The sequence below is a fragment of the Phyllobates terribilis genome, unplaced genomic scaffold, assembly GCF_046119375.1.
Source record: "Phyllobates terribilis strain yellow unplaced genomic scaffold, ASM4611937v1 Scaffold_4__5_contigs__length_816908805, whole genome shotgun sequence".
In the NCBI taxonomy this organism is placed as follows: domain Eukaryota; kingdom Metazoa; phylum Chordata; class Amphibia; order Anura; family Dendrobatidae; genus Phyllobates; species Phyllobates terribilis.
In genome coordinates, this window is record NW_027362764.1 from 680,437,819 (window position 1) to 680,455,696 (window position 17,878).

Genomic DNA, 17,878 nt, shown 5'->3' on the forward strand with positions numbered 1-17,878 from the left:
ACAACACAGTACATATAGGATCATCGTCCTCTGCCGTCCTGGTGATCAGTGGTGTGAATTGTATGTAATGGACACAGTCTATTATAACACTCAGCATTCACACCTGTTACCTTCTGAGACGTCCAGATATCAGTTGCTTCTTCTTGTAACTTTTAAGAATCTCTTTGATTTATAAAAATTAAAAGTCTTTATTAAGATAGAATTCATAATTGCGATGTCTTGATTGAAGTCTTCATTCCCTAATCTGATACAAATCTGGCAGTTTTTCCTAACCTATAATATCACAGCGTACCATAGCAATCAGTAATATCCATCTAATTATTATCAAAATATTAAAATAAATTATGTTTGGAATAATAAACAATAATAGATAATAATTCATTATCAATCAAGTTCTCCATATGATAGAACATTTTTATGTCATAGGTGTAATTACCTTTTCCAACAGATAGGTGTCAGTGTATTTTGAAAAAACAAGTTTTTATATCTTTATTAAACCAATAATATCAAAGAATGTATACTCCTGAACCAAAATGAATAAATATATGAATGTATGAATGAATGAATGAATGAATGAATAAATGAATGAATGAATTGTTGTGTTTACTCAGAAAATGTAAACATTTTTTTCCTTAGCAATATATATTTAATTAAGCAATACTCTTGTATTAGACATTACTTTATTAAATATTAATGTGTTTTCTCAATTGAGATATTGAACTCAAATAAAATCAAATGAGAATTAAAAAATGAAAAAATAGAAAAATAAGAAGTATAAAGTAAGAATAAAATTTTAAAAATGAAAAATAAAATTAAGAGTAAAAATAAGAATAAAAATAAAAATAAGGCCTTTAAATTTTAATGACAAATGCAGAGTAATTATATTCTCCATAAAAAATACCCTTATATCTCCATTATCTGGATGATTTCATATTTGTCCTAACCTTGTACCACCAAAAAATATTAAATTATGCAACTTTGCATGTAATACCCTTCTTAATTATACCATAGTACCTTATTATTATTTCTTCTTTATTAAAATGTGTGGAAAATAAGTATTGATCAAAATTGATTATGTAATCAGGATCAAAAACACATTTTCCCCCTTAATACCAAAAATATTATTTTATAAAATTTATGTATATATCAGAACCAAATTAAAAATAATTATTCTTCTAGAAATATTGTGCATAAATTTCATATCGATGAGTAGCATAGATTTGACTAAAGAGAGGTGTGTACCTATTTAGGTAACCATTAAAAATAATATTATAGTTATTCAAGAATATTATCATGTGGAAAATTATTCTAAATATAAATTTGCTTTGTAAACCATTTTGATGTGTGGTTGCCCTTATCCACTATTAGTTAAATCAAGAAATAATAATTATTAAAGAAATATAGAAATATATATGTAGATACAGTAATACCTAATTATGTATTATAATTTCCTCAGAATTAAATATATTTTTGTACCTTCACATAAAGAAACATTTTTTTTTTCAAACATACAAACATACGAGGCCTCTGTCACATCAATCACACTTAGCAGCTGCTGATTTACTCATCTGTCACCTTCACTCTGACATTCACAGATCTGTTCAACTCAAACATTCCACATATGAAATTTTAGATATATATATATATATATATATTTAACCCAAAATTGTTGTATCCCAATTTATTAATGCGCATTGCCATATCAATTGAATATCTTTATATTTCTTTGAATATTCCCCAAGTACATATTATATAATATGAGAGTAAGTCACTGGAATTTCAGACACTTGAAAAAACTCTTGTCTTAGATTCTTTTTTCACTGGCTGCCCAGTCTTAAGTTACATCAGTTGAAAATAGAATGAATGGGATCCTATACTATTAGCTCAAAGTTCAAAGGCCGCAGATGTCACACGTCATGCTGTAAAGCTACTTTAATTTGCACGCACACTTCATGCACAGAAAATATTAGCAACACAAAAGAATTAATAAGTATTACATATATATTATAGTTCAACTAGATATATTGTTATTATTTTAAAATGTTATACACATAAAATCATGCAATTTTTTCACTTCCTGTGTGAATAAAGAAATAAATCCATTTTTAGAGTTCTTTGATCAAATCCTGCTTTGGAATGAAAACTCTAAGGAAATATAAGAAAATAAAATTAAATATCAAATTAATACAGAAACAGAATTATTTAAATATCTTATACATATATTGGTTGGTTCTAATGTAATTCAAAATATTGCTACTTAAATTTATATATATGAAGTTCTAATTTATTAATTAATATATATATATATATATATTTTATAAACGTATATATAAATACAATTATACGCAATCTCTACTTAGACAAGTGTATATATATATATATATATATATATATATGTATATATGAACTATTAGAAACTATGTAACTACAATTTTACTGTATAAGATTATAAATAAATATTGAGACATTGTATTACATTTTGATACAACATTATAATTACAGTTTTTCCTTAGCCACTCCCTAAACCAAATCTTCTGTCTCTCTCAAATATCTCCAGGAACGCCCTATTTAGGAAAGACATTTTTCTATCCTTCAAAACCTCAGAGAACTGCCTGTTCTTCTGTCCACATTCCATGACGTCACTGTGAGTTAGTCGTCTCACCTGTTTCTGTCCATCAGTTTCAGCCATTTTCCTTTTTAGAGAATCACAGTTCTGACTGAGAATTAACTCATTCTGTGGAGAGATGGATCTTTGCACTGGCTGATATGGCTTATAACATATATGAAATCTTCTGCGTATTTGATAGAGTTCACTATGGGGATGACTCAGTCTAGGAGAGTTTGATATTGGCTTTTGGTAAGATTTTACCTTTCCTGGTTTTATAAATTTAGCTTGATTTATTTTCTTTTCACGATTCTCATGTTTTCTAACAAAATCCAGCATCTGTGGACATTCAAATAATGAATTTTTTTGTGATGCCATAACTTGGGAAACTGAATTTAGGAATTTGAATTTTTGTACAAAAGTTGTTATCATATGTTGTACTTTTCCATTTTTGATGAGAGCTTTGTACAACCGTTCAAATATGGACATGAATGTATATGTACATTCATTCCTACCAATCCTTAGTTTCTGCAGATCTTCTATGTTGGGAAAATCCTTTGTGACACAATAAATCAAATATCTTAATCTGTCCGAATCATTTTCCCATCCATTAGGAGAGTCATTTTCACAGGGCATTAAATGTAAACGTCTGGACAATGTCACAGGAATCCATATTTTAAATAATTGATTCCTCTCCTCATTGGATAAATCAAACTTATCAGAGAAGCTCTCAAATGTCTCTGAATTTCTACAGGCATGGATTTTGACATCATATTTTGGCATGATTTTGTATAATTTCAGCAAATTTTTCCTCATTTTAATTTGGAGTTGAGCCTGGGTAATTCCAGAATTCTCTGATATTTTTAGTGGCTCTTGTACGTCCGTTCCTCCTACGTCACTCACGTCTCCTCCCACATCACCTAGTATGTCGGTTTCTCGTATGTCAGTCATGTCTCCTCCCATGTCAGGTTTCTGTATGTCCGTCTCTTGGTCAGACCCAAGGTCACCTTCAGTTACAGACACGTGTCTTACTTCTTGTTCATTTTCCACATTACAGTCAGAATCAGTATCACCGTCTGACACTTCTACACTATTTTCCTGCTTAGAAATCTCTAACACAAGACTATGAAAAAAATCTACCAAATGTAGAATATTTCTCAATTTCTGTTTGTCTCTTTTTACCAATTTAGAAGTTAACTGTAAATTCTGCAATTCACATTCTTTGTATAAACTGAGCCACAAAACTTCTTTGTCATCTCCTACATTAACTTTGAAATTAATATTACTTTGTTTAGCAAAAGAAGAAATTATATCCATATTTTGCTTACCTTAAGATTTCTTGGCTTCTCTTTATCAGCACGTCCTGTCTTCAGTTCGTCTGATTCTTTTCCTGTGTGATTCTGTTCCTTGTTAGTACCTCTGCTTCCTGTCTTTCCTCAGTCTGTAGGTCCTTTCTGCTTCTCGTGACAAACTAGTGAATTTACTGACACGTGAACAACAGCTGTTCAGCTCGTCAGGACTCCCCCCTTGTTCACGGAAGAAATTCACTTACTTAATTTAAAAAACAAAAAAACAGGACTGGCTGGCTCACCATTGTAAAATAATACTCTTCCTGTATTATTTTTTTCTACTGAGGACTTCTCAAAGTATCAATATCACGATATTCTTATAAAAAATGTATCTATTTATTCTTGGATTGTCCATTAAAAAGAATCAGATTGCAGCAGGTACATACAATAATTAGTTATAAAGTAATTGTCCATTTGTCCATAATTACCTTAATTGTTGAGATTCACCCATCTTTCCTTGAATCCTGGCTGGTAAATTATGTCTTTGTCCAGCATGTGTCCAGGCCTACATGTCATCTGCTTCTCAGCATGAAGATTCTGTGTCTTGTGGGGTGGGCAGAGCAATAGAGCCCCCCCTTTCTGTACCATGGGCTTTTATAGCCAGTCGCATGGACACCTGTTCTACATATGGTAGTGAACCAAAAATACACACACAAATAGCGCATGTCAACTAGACACGATGGCTGAGGCATAGAACTCAGAAAAATGATTATCGATTAACATTCCAAATGAATTTCCATAATTAACCATTTAACATTTCCCCCTTTTTTGAGAATAAAAGGACTTTAACTGAAAAATCTCAAAAGAAGATACATTCATCAATCATTTTTTCTTTCCTTCTTCCTTGGCAATATCATTAAATTTCCATAATAATAATAATAGTAATTATAGTATCAATATCGGATTATTGTTATATAATGATGTGAATTCATGTTATGGTAAGCCGTGACTAATATTCATTTAATATGTATAATTATACTTCCCTATATCTAAATTGAAGCAATCGCGGGTTCAATCGTCATCATCTGATGTCATCGGGTCGTCGTCTCATCTTCTTCTTGGTTCTTTTATAACACAGTCTTTAGATGAAAACTCCTTTGAAATAAATTACAGCATGTAGATATTGTACAGTCCATAATTGTGTTCATTATTGTTCAGTCCATAAACTGTACTCTTTATTAGAAAGATCATGTGTGTCAGTTGATAAGAAAACAAAGTCCATGGATGAAATGTAGCTTTAATATCTGTGCAGTGTCACCTGGACTTACGTTGGATCGTCTTTGGAATCTTCCATGTGTCCGCACTGGTCTCGTGTCACTTTTGGAACAGATGTGACGTCTTTGGTCAGTAAAGCAAGGGTTAACTTGACACTTTCCTGCTTTATATAGCACCATAACCAGTACTCAGTCCTTTATATACAGGACACATATGCCAGGTATTACCTGTTCACCAGCTTTCATTGAAGCGTTGCAGGTGATAAGAAACCACTGGAAGGTGATGAAACTTGAATACAACACAGTACATATAGGATCATCGTCCTCTGCCGTCCTGGTGATCAGTGGTGTGAATTGTATTGTATGTAATGGACACAGTCTATTATAACACTCAGCATTCACACCTGTTACCTACTGAGACGTCCGGATATCAGTTGCTTCTTCTTGTAACTTTTGAGAATCTCTTTGATTTATAAAAATTAAAAGTCTTTATTAAGATAGAATTCATAATTGCGATGTCTTGATTGAAGTCTTCATTCCCTAATCTGATACCAAATCTGGCAGTTTTTCCTAACCTATAATATCACAGCGTACCATAGCAATCAGTAATATCCATCTAATTATTATCAAAATATTAAAATAAATTATGTTTGGAATAATAAACAATAATAGATAATAATTCATTATCAATCAAGTTCTCCATATGATAGAACATTTTTATGTCATAGGTGTAATTACCTTTTCCAACCCATAGGTGTCAGTGTATTTTGAAAAAACAAGTTTTTATATCTTTATTAAACTAATAATATCAAAGAATGTATACTCCTGAACGAAAATGAATAAATATATGAATGTATGAATAAATGAATGAATGAATAAATGAATGAATGAATTGTTGTGTTTACTCAGAAAATGTAAACATTTTTTTCCTTAGCAATATATATTTAATGAAGTAATACTCTTGTATTAGACATTACTTTATTAAATATTAATGTGTTTTCTCAATTGAGATATTGAACTGAAATAAAATCAAATGAGAATTAAAAAATGAAAAAATAGAAAAATAAGAAGTATAAAGTAAGAATAAAATTTTAAAAATGAAAAATAAAATTAAGAGTAAAAATTAGAATAAAAATAAAAATAAGGCCTTTAAATTTTAATGACAAATGCAGAGTAATTATATTCTCCATAAAAAATACCCTTATAGCTCCATTATCTGGATGATTTCATATTTGTCATAACCTTGTACCACCAAAAAATATTAAATTATGCAACTTTGCATGTAATACCCTTCTTAATTATACCATAGTACCTTATTATTATTTCTTCTTTATTAAAATGTGTGGAAAATAAGTATTGATCAAAAGTGATTATGTAATCAGGATCAAAAACACATTTTCCCCCTTAATACCAAAAATATTATTTTATAACATTTATGTATATATCAGAACCAAATTAAAAATAATTATTCTTCTAGAAATATTGTGCATAAATTTCATATCGATGAGTAGCATAGATTTGACAAAAGAGAGGTGTGTACCTATTTAGGTAACCATTAAAAATAATATTATAGTTATTCAAGAATATTATCATGTGGAAAATTATTCTAAATTTAAATTTGCTTTGTAAACCATTTTGATGTGTGGTTGCCCTTATCCACTATTAGTTAAATCAAGAAATAATAATTATTAAAGAAATATAGAAATATATATGTAGATAATACCTAATTATGTATTATAATTTCCTCAGAATTAAATATATTTTTTTACCTTCACATAAAGAAACATTTTTTTTTTTCAAACATACAAACATACGAGGCCTCTGTCACATCAATCACACTTAGCAGCTGCTGATTTACTCATCTGTCACCTTCACTCTGACATTCACAGATCTGTTCAACTCAAACATTCCACATATGAAGTTTTAGATATACAGTACAGACCAAAAGTTTGGACACACCTTCTTATTTAAAGATTTTTCTGTATTTTCATGACTATGAAAAGTGTACATTCACACTGAAGGGTTCAAAACTATGAATTAACACATGTGGAATTATATACTTAACAAAAAAAGTGTGAAGCAACTGAAAATATGTCTTCTATTCTAGGTTCTTCAAAGTAGCCACCTTTTGCATTGATGACTGCTTTGCACACTCTTGGCATTCTCTTGATGAGCTTCAAGAGGTAGTCACCGGAAATGGTTTTCACTTCACAGGTGTGCCCTGTCAGGTTTAATAAGTGGGATTTCTTGCCTTATAAATGGGGTTGGGACCTTCAATTGTGTTGTGCAGAAGTCTGGTGGATACACAGCTGATAGTCCTACTGAATAGACTGTTAGAATTTGTATTATGGCTAGAAAAAATCAGCTAAGTAAAGAAAAACGAGTGGCCATCATTACATTAAGAAATTAAGGTCAGTCAATCTGAAAAATTGGGCAAACTTTGAAAGTGTCCCCAAGTGCAGTTGCAAAAACCATCAAGCGCTACAAAGAAACTGGCTCACATGAGGACCGCCCCAGGAAAGGAAGACCAAGAGTCTCCTCTGCTTCTGAGGATAAGTTTATCCTAGTCACCAGCCTCAGAAATCACAGGTTAACAGCAGCTCAGATTAGAGACCAGGTCAATGCCACACAGAGTTCTAGCAGCAGACACATCTCTTCAACTACTGTTAAGAGGAGACTTTGTGCAGCAGGCCTTCATGGTAAAATAGCTGCTAGGAAACCACTGCTAAGGACAGGCAACAAGCAGAAGAGACTTGTTTGGGCTAAAGAACACAAGGAATGGACATTAGACCAGTGGAAATCTGTGCTTTGGTCTGATGAGTCCAAATTTGAGATCTTTGGTTTCAACCACCGTGTCTTTGTGCGACGCAGAAAAGGTGAACGGATGGACTCTACATGCCTGGTTCCCATCGTGAAGCATGGAGGAGGAGGTGTGATGGTGTTGGGGTGCTTTGATGGTGACACTGTTGGGGATTTAATCAAAATTGAAGGCATACTGAACCAGCATGGCTACCACAGCATCTTGCAGCGGCATGCTATTCCATCCTGTTTGCGTTTAGTTGGACCATCATTTATTTTTCAACAGGACAATGACCCCAAATACACCTCCAGGCTGTGTAAGGGCTATTTGACCAAGAAGGAGAGTGATCGGGTGCTAGGCCAGATGACCTGGCCTCCACAGTCACCAGACCTGAACCCAATCGAGATGGTTTGGGGTGAGCTGGACCGCAGAGTGAAGTCAAAAGGGCCAACAAGTGCTTAGCATCTCTGGGAACTCCTTCAAGATTGATGGAAGACCATTTCCGGTGACTACCTCTTGAAGCTCATCAAGAGAATGCCAAGAGTGTACAAAGCAGTAATCAAAGCAAAAGGTGGCTACTTTGAAGAACCTAGAATATAAGACATATTTTCAGCTGTTTCACACTTTTTTGTTAAGTATATAATTCCACATGTGTTAATTCATAGTTTTGATGCCCTCAGTGTGAATGTACAATTTTCATAGTCAAGAAAATACAGAAAAATCTTTAAATGAGAATGTGTGTCCAAACTTTTGGTCTGTACTGTAAATATATATATATTTAACCCAAAATTGTTGTATCCCAATTTATTAATGCGCATTGCCATATCAATTGAATATCTTTATATTTCTTTGAATATTCCCCAAGTTCATATTATATAATATGAGAGTAAGTCACTGGAATTTCAGACACTTGAAAAAACTCTTGTCTTAGATTCTTTTTTCACTGGCTGCCCGGTCTTAAGTTACATCAGTTGAAAATAGAATGAATGGGATCCTATACTATTAGCTCAAAGTTCAAAGGCCGCAGCTGTCACACGTCATGCTGTAAAGCTTCTTTAATTTGCACGAACACTTCATGCACAGAAAATATTAGCAACACAAAAGAATTAATAAGTATTGCATATATATTATAGTTCAACTAGATATATTGTTATTATTTTAAAATGTTATACACATAAAATCATGCAATTTTTTCACTTCCTGTGTGAATAAAGAAATAAATCCATTTTAGAGTTCTTTGATCAAATCCTGCTTTGGAATGAAAACTCTAAGGAAATATGAGAAAATAAAATTAAATATCAAATTCATACAGAAACAGAATTATTTAAATATCTTATACATATATTGGTTGGTTCTAATGTAATTCAAAATATTGCTACTTAAATTTATATATATGAAGTTCTAATTTATTAATTAATATATATATATATTTTATAAACGTATATATAAATACAATTATACGCAATCTCTACTTAGACAAGTGTATATATATATATATATATATACAGTATAGACCAAAAGTTTGGACACACCTTCTCATTTAAAGATTTTTCTGTATTTTCATGACTATGAAAATTGTACATTCACACTGAAGGCATCAAAACTATGAATTAACACATGTGGAATTATATACTTAACAAAAAAGTGTGAAACAACTAAAAATGTGTCTTATATTCTAGGTTCTTCAAAGTAGCCACCTTTTGCTTTGATGACTGCTTTGCACACTGTTGGCATTCTCTTGATGAGCTTCAAGATGTAGTCACCGGAAATGGTTTTCACTTCACAGGTGTGCCCTGTCAGGTTTAATAAGTGGGATTTCTTGCCTTATAAATGGGGTTGGGAGCATCAGTTGTGTTGTGCAAAAGTCTGGTGGATACACAGCTGATAGTCCTACTGAATAGACTGTTAGAATTTGTATTATGGCAAGAAAAAAGCAGCTAAGTAAAGAAAAACGAGTGGCCATCATTACTTTAAGAAATGAAGGTCAGTCAGTCAGAAAAATTGGGCAAACTTTGAATGTGTTCCCAAGTGCAGTTGCAAAAACCATCAAGCGCTACAAAGAAACTGGCTCACATGAGGACCACCCCAGGAAAGGAAGACCAAGAGTCACCTCTGCTTCTAAGGATAAGTTTATCCGAGTCACCAGCCTCAGAAATCGCAGGTTAACAGCAGCTCAGATTAGAGACCAGGTCAATGCCACACAGAGTTCTAGCAGCAGACACATCTCTTCAACAACTGTTAATAGGAGACTTTGTGCAGCAGGCCTTCATGGTAAAATAGCTGCTAGGAAACCACTGCTAAGGACAGGCAACAAGCAGAAGAGACTTGTTTGGGCTAAAGAACACAAGAAATGGACATTAGACCAGTGGAAATCTGTGCTTTGGTCTGATGAGTCCAAATTTGAGATCGTTGGTTCCAACCACCGTGTCTTTGTGTGACGCAGAAAAGGTGAACGGATGGACTCTACATGCCTGGTTCCCACCGTGAAGCATGGAGGAGGAGGTGTGATGGTGTGGGGGTGCTTTGCTGGTGACACTGTTGGGGATTTATTCAATATTGAAGGCATACTGAACCAGCATGGCTACCACAGCATCTTGCAGCGGCATGCTATTCCATCCGGTTTGCATTTAGTTAAACCATCATTTATTTTTCAACAGGACAATGACCCCAAACACACCTCCGGGCTGTGTAAGGGCTATTTGACCAAGAAGGAGAGTGATGGGGTGCTACTCCAGATGACCTGGCCTCCACAGTCACCAGACCTAAATCCAATCGAGATGGTTTGGGGTGAGCTGGACCGCAGAGTGAAGGCAAAAGGGCCAACAAGTGCTAAGCATCTCTGGGAACTCCTTCAAGATTGTTGGAAGACCATTTCCGGTGACTACCTCTTGAAGCTCATCAAGAGTGTGCAAAGCAGTCATCAAAGCAAGAGGTGGCTACTTTGAAGAACCTAGAATATAAGACATATTTTCAGTTGTTTCACACTTTTTTGTTAAGTATATAATTCCACATGTGTTAATTCATAGTTGTGATGCCTTCAGTGTGAATGTACAATTTTCATAGTCATGAAAATACAGAAAAATCTTTAAATGAGAAGGTGTGTCCAAACTTTTGGTCTGTACTGTATATATATATGAACTATTAGAAACTATGTAACTACAACTTTACTGTATAAGATTATAAATAAATATTGAGACATTGTATTACATTTTGATACAACATTATAATTACAGTTTTTCCTTAGCCACTCCCTAAACCAAATCTTCTGTCTCTCTCAAATATCTCCAGGAACGCCCTATTTAGGAAAGACAGTTTTCTATCCTTCAAAACCTCAGAGAACTGCCTGTTCTTCTGTCCACATTCGATGACGTCACTGTGAGTTGGTCGTCTCACCTGTCTCTGCCTATCAGTTTCAGCCATTTTCCTTTTTAGAGAATCACAGTTCTGACTGAGAATTAACTCATTCTGTGGAGAGATGGATCTTTGCACTGGCTGATATGGCTTATAACATATATGAAATCTTCTGCGTATTTGATAGAGTTCACTATGGGGATGACTCAGTCTAGGAGAGTTTGATATTGGCTTTTGGTAAGATTTTACCTTTCCTGGTTTTATAAATTTAGCTTGATTTATTTTCTTTTCACGATTCTCATGTTTTCTAACAAAATCCAGCATCTGCGCACATTCAAATAATGAATTTTTTTGTGATGCCATAACTTGGGAAACTGAATTTAGGAATTTGAATTTTTGTACAAAAGTTGTTATCATATGTTGTACTTTTCCATTTTTGATGAGAGCTTTGTACAACCGTTCAAATATGGACATGAATGTATATGTACATTCCTTCCTATCAATCCTTAGTTTCTGCAGATCTTCTATGTTGGGAAAATCCTTTGTGACACAATAAATCAAATATCTTAATCTGTCCGAATCATTTTCCCATCCATTAGGAGAGTCATTTTCACAGGGCATTAAATGTAAACGTCTGGACAATGTCACAGGAATCCATATTTTAAATAATTGATTCCTCTCCTCATTGGATAAATCAAACTTATCAGAGAAGCTCTCAAATGTCTCTGAATTTCTACAGGCATGGATTTTGACATCATATTTTGGCATGATTTTGTATAATTTCAGCAAATTTTTCCTCATTTTAATTTGGAGTTGAGCCTGGGTAATTCCAGAATTCTCTGATATTTTTAGTGGCTCTTGTACGTCCGTTCCTCCTACGTCACTCACGTCTCCTCCCACATCACCTAGTATATCGGTTTCTCGTATGTCAGTCATGTCTCCTCCCATGTCAGGTTTCTGTATGTCCGTCTCTTGGTCAGACCCAAGGTCACCTTCAGTTACAGACACGTGTCTTACTTCTTGTTCATTTTCCACATTACAGTCAGAATCAGTATCACCGTCTGACACTTCTACACTATTTTCCTGCTTAGAAATCTCTAACACAAGACTAGGAAAAAAATCAACCAAATGTAGAATATTTCTCAATTTCTGTTTGTCTCTATTTACCAATTTAGAAGTTAACTGTAAATTTTGCTATTCACATTCTTTGTATAAACTGAGCCACAAAACTTCTATGTCATCTCCTACATTAACTTTGAAATTAATATTACTTTGTTTAGCAAAAGAAGAAATTATATCCATATTTTGCTTACCTTAAGATTCCTTGGCTTCTCTTTATCAGCACGTCCTGTCTTCAGTTGGTCTGATTTTTTTCCTGTGTGATTCTGTTCCTTGTTAGTACCTCTGCTTCCTGTCTTTCCTCAGTCTGTAGGTCCTTTCTGCTTCTCGTGACAAACTAGGGAATTTACTGACACGTGAATAACAGCTGTTCAGCTCGTCAGGACTCCCCCCTTGTTCAGGGAAGAAATTCACTTACTTAATTTAAAAAACAAAAAAACAGGACTGGCTGGCTCACCATTGTAAAATAATACTCTTCCTGTATTATTTTTTTCTACTGAGGACTTCTCAAAGTATCAATATCACGATATTCTTATAAAAAAATGTATCTATTTATTCTTGGATTGTCCATTAAAAAGAATCAGATTGCAGCAGGTACATACAATAATTAGTTATAAAGTAATTGTCCATTTGTCCATAATTAGCTTAACTGTTGAGATTCACCCATCTTTCCTTGGATCCTGGCTGGTAAATCATGTCTTTGTCCAGCATGTGTCCAGGCCTACATGTCATCTGCTTCTCAGCATGAAGATTCTGTGTCTTGTGGGGTGGGCAAAGCAAGAGAGCCCCCCCTTTCTGTACCATGGGCTTTTATAGCCAGTCGTATGGACACCTGTTCTACATATGGTAGTGAACCAAAAATACACACACAAATAGCGCATGTCAACTAGACACGATGGCTGAGGCATAGAACTCAGAAAAATGATTATCGATTAACATTCCAAATGAATTTCCATAATTAACCATTTAACAGAGACCGCCTGGGAATGCCAGGTGCTGTAGGCTTTTGCTTTTTCCTTCCTTCCACCAGCAGGGGGCACTCTCTTCTATGCCTTTTTTCCATTCCCTTTCACAAGTGCACACATTCATTCTCTTTTCTTTTTTTCATTTGCTTTCTCGCTTGCGCTATTTCATCTCTGCAAAATACCAGCATCCTTCTAATCACCGTGGGCCTCCAGCATTGTTGCTTCTTTACTTTTAATACTAGGCTCCGTTTCACCAGGACCAGCGTCTCCCGGGTGGCTGGAGGCAACCACCGGTAACCCCAAGCAGAAGACCTTTGCAGGCAACACGACCCTCCCCCCTGAAGAGCAGCTCAAAGTCACTGGCAACCATCTCACCCTCTTCCTTCATTCACCCCTGGACGTCTCGCTCCGCCCCCAAGTTACGGGTCCAGCTTGCTCTTTCTGTCACATTACCGCGATGAAGGGTTTAGCCTGCAGGAGACCCTGCGCCGAGCCATTTTTGAAGACACCTGATGCGGCGGGTGAATCACTGGTAAACAAACCACACCTGTAGGGACGGCACAGCCTTTGCATGGACCCTTCGGAGCCCGCCCCGTCACGGCCAGATTGCTCATCAACAAGCGATCCTGAGAAAGGCTGGCCGGGCGATTGATCGAGCAGCGTCTACTGGCCATACCACCTTGGATACGCCCGATCTCGTCTGATCTCGGAAGCAAATCAGGGCTGGGCTCGGACAGTACTTTAATGGGAGACCTCCTGGGAATACCGGGTGCTGTAGACCATTTTGATGACGTTTTGCCCTACTGCCCAGCTCGGCTAGCATGGAACGGCGCCTTGCCGGACACCGACCTTAAGTAACTTAGATGATGGAAGCCCCAAGGCCTCTGAGCCAGTTGGCAGCTAAGTACGCTACCCCGCCGCCCTTCACACAGGCCTGACACCGAGCTCCTTACCACGGCTAGGAGTGCTTATTGACTCCGCAGCTCGCCATGTGGAAATAATGGCGTTAAGAGCACCCGGGGCCGTGAAGGGGCCAAGCATTCAGCAGGTGCCCAGGGAAGGTTTTGGATGCCGGCCGCCTAGCGAGGGCCAGCAGAAGTAACATGTTTCTCTGCAAAGAATCTTGTGTAACCAAGCCAGACGGCTGACAAAGAGCTAACCTCAGTGCAAGGAAGGCAAGGAAGGTGCGGAAGGAATTGGGGAGGGGGGGGTGATTCCTGCTAGGGCCCTGAAATCATAAAACAGGCAGAAGAGTCTGACGCATGGTGACGGAGAGGTTGTAGGGTCAGATAGGGGGTGTTGTCACGTGCGAGCACGTGTGCATGCTGGCTTGTGTGTGAGAGTGCGCTTCCTAGGTGTGGCGCGCTGCAGACAGTCAAAGGGATTGTTCCCTTTCATTAAAAGTTAATCCCCGGCTGCAGGCTATTAGAAAGCAACTAACCGCGCTCTAAACACCCTACCCGGGTCTACCGGTGAGTCTCGCCTCTGCTCCCGGCCTGTGGCATTGGCCGCGAAGCTGACGTTCCGTCGACAGTGCTGCAGCCGATCAGTGAGCTCAGCGGCTCTGAGTGGGGCCTTCTGTCTACAAGACCTTTTAAGGAAGCCAGCAAAAAAATTGAAGAGAAGGGAAAGCACAAAAGGACCTGGTCTTGCTGAGCACTGGAAAGGGCAGCCGGCAGCCGGACTTCAAAGTAGAAAAGCAGCAAGTGAGAAGCTTATCTCTGCCTACTGCCACACCAACCTGAACACGCTTGATCTCGTCTGATCTCAGAAGCTAAGCAGATTTGGGCCTGGTTAGTACTTGGATGGGAGACTACCTGGGAATACCAGGTGCTGTAGGCTTTTGCTTGTTCCTTCCACCAGCAGGGGGCACTCTCTTCTATGCCTTTTTTCCATTCCCTTTCACAAGTGCACACATTCATTCTCTTTTCTTTTTTTCATTTGCTTTCTCTCTTTCGCTATTTCATCTCTGCAAAATACCAGCATCCTTCTGATCACCGTGGGCCTCCAGCATTGTTGCTTATTTACTTTTAATACTAGGCTCCTTTTCACCAGGACCAGCGTCTCCCGGGTGGCTGGAGGCAACCACCGGTAACCCCAAGCAGAAGACCTTTGCAGGCAACACGACCCTCCCCCCTGAAGAGCAGCTCAAAGTCACTGGCAACCATCTCACCCTCTTCCTTCATTCACCCCTGGACGTCTCGCTCCGCCCCCAAGTTACGGGTCCAGCTTGCTCTTTCTGTCACATTACCGCGATGAAGGGTTTAGCCTGCAGGAGACCCTGCGCCGAGCCATTTTTGAAGACACCTGATGCGGCGGGTAAATCACTGCTAAACAAACCACACCTGTAGGGACGGCACAGCCTTTGCATGGACCCTTCGGAGCCCGCCCCGTCACGGCCAGATTGCTCGCCACCAAGCGATCCTGAGAAAGGCTGGCTGGGCGATGGATCGAGCAGCGTCTACTGGCCATACCACCTTGGATGCGCCTGATCTCGTCTGATCTCGGAAGCAAAGCAGGGCTGGGCTCGAACAGTACTTGGATGGGATACCTCCTGGGAATACCAGGTGCTGTAGACCATTTTGATGACGTTTTGCCCTACTGCCCAGCTCGGCTAGCATGGAATGACGCCTTGCCGGACACCGACCTTAAGTAACTTAGATGATGGAAGCCCCAAGGCCTCTGAGCCAGTTGGCAGCTAAGTACGATACCCCGCCGCCTTCACGCAGGCCTGACACCGAGCTCCTTGAAACGGCTAGGAGTGCTTATTGACTCCGCAGCTCGCCATGTGGAAATGATGGCGTTAAAAGCACCCGGGGCCGTGAAGTGGCCAGGCTTTCAGCAGGTGCCCAGGGAAGGTTTTGGATGCCGGCCGCCTAGCGAGGGCCTGCAGAAGTAACATGTTTCTCTGCAAAGAAGCTTGTGTAACCAAGCCAGACGGCTGACAAAGAGCTAACCTCAGTGCAAGGAAGGCAAGGAAGGTGCGGAAGGAATTGGGGAGGGGGGGGTGATTCCTGCTAGGGCCCTGAAATCATAAAACAGGCAGGAGAGTCTGACGCATGGTGACGGAGAGGTTGTAGGGGCAGATAGGGGGTGTTGTCACGTGCGAGCACGTGTGCATGCTGGCTTGTGTGTGAGAGTGCGCTTCCTAGGTGTGGCGCGCTGCAGATAGTCAAAGGGATTGTTCCCTTTCATTAAAATTTAATCCCCGGCTGCAGGCTATTAGAAAGCAACTAACCGCGCTCTACTCACCCTACCCGGGTCTACCGGTGAGTCTCGCCTCTGCTCCCGGCCTGTGGCATTGGTCGTGAAGCCGACGTTCCGTCGACAGCGCTGCAGCCGATCAGTGAGCTCAGCGGCTCTGAGTGGGGTCTTCTGTCTACAAGACCTTTTAAGGAAGCCAGCAAAAAAATTGAAGAGAAGGGAAAGCACAAAAGGACCTGGTCTTGCTGAGCACTGGAAAGGGCAGCCGGCAGCCAGACTTTAAAGTAGAAAAGCAGCAAGTGAGAGGCTTGTCTCTGCCTATGGCCACACCAACCTGAACATGCCCCTGAACATGCCCAATCTCGTCTGATCTCGGAAGCTAAGCAGATTTGGGCCTGGTTAGTACTTGGATGGGAGACCTTCTGGGAACATCGGGTGCTGTAGACCATTTTGATGACGTTTTGCCCTACTGCCCAGCTCGGCTAGCATGGAACGGCACCTTGCCGGACATCGACCTTAACACTAGAACTACTGATGGAGTCATTTTGACTCCTTTAGTTTTTTATTTATCTTCTGTGACTACATTTTTCAGAATTCCGGCTTGAAACTCGGTGACTTTTCCTCAAATATGATGTGAAAAAAGATTTTGTGAGAATAAATAATTTTGGTGAAAAATTTGCGCGTTTTTTTCAAAATTTACCAAGAACTACTGAAGGGAGTCATTTTGACTCCCTACTATATTTTGAGGTCCTTTTGTCACTAAATGTTGCTATAAAGTTTTGTGCATAATTTTTTCACTCTGTCTTATTTACCCTGATGTTCATATATATGTAGTTCAATTTACATGTCAACTTTTCACATTTTCCTTGTGTTTTACCTGCTTGTATTACTGTGTAATGCTGAACAAAATAGCTTGTTTACTCTAGGCTCTTATCTTATGCTAATGAAGGGTGGTGTTTTTCTAAGGTCCTAGCAGGAGACAGTATTCTGGATAGTAACTTTACTTTCAGTTCAGCTGAAGAGACAAAGAGAACAGACGCAGACATACGAGCCCTGAAGACTCATACAGGTATGAATTGTTATGAAATAGTTTAGCTGTCTGTCAACTGATTCAGCCCACCTACTTTTGAAGGTGGCAGAACAGTTATTATTTCTTTTAGTTTTCATTTCATTTCTATTTTTCAGCAGGGAACTATATAGAATTATGGAATTTGTGAGGAATATGGAGAGAAGACGTTTGATAAAGCCTCAGGATATTCTGGCTACTTTGC

At 38.0% G+C, this 17,878-nt stretch overlaps 2 non-coding genes and 2 pseudogenes across 2 annotated transcripts; all 4 read left to right on the forward strand.

The window, feature by feature from the left end:
- The first annotated feature begins 14,064 nt into the window (after nucleotides 1-14,064).
- LOC141267482 (5S ribosomal RNA) lies at nucleotides 14,065-14,184 on the forward strand (annotated as a pseudogene).
- A 942-nt stretch (nucleotides 14,185-15,126) lies between these two features.
- On the forward strand, nucleotides 15,127-15,245 carry LOC141266635 (5S ribosomal RNA). The gene has a single exon (XR_012320665.1). It is a non-coding gene; the product is annotated as a 5S ribosomal RNA (ribosomal RNA).
- Nucleotides 15,246-15,862: 617 nt separating this feature from the next.
- LOC141267208 (5S ribosomal RNA) lies at nucleotides 15,863-15,982 on the forward strand. The gene has a single exon (XR_012321220.1). It is a non-coding gene; the product is annotated as a 5S ribosomal RNA (ribosomal RNA).
- A 941-nt stretch (nucleotides 15,983-16,923) lies between these two features.
- Nucleotides 16,924-17,054, forward strand: LOC141269221 (5S ribosomal RNA; annotated as a pseudogene).
- Nucleotides 17,055-17,878: the final 824 nt, after the last annotated feature.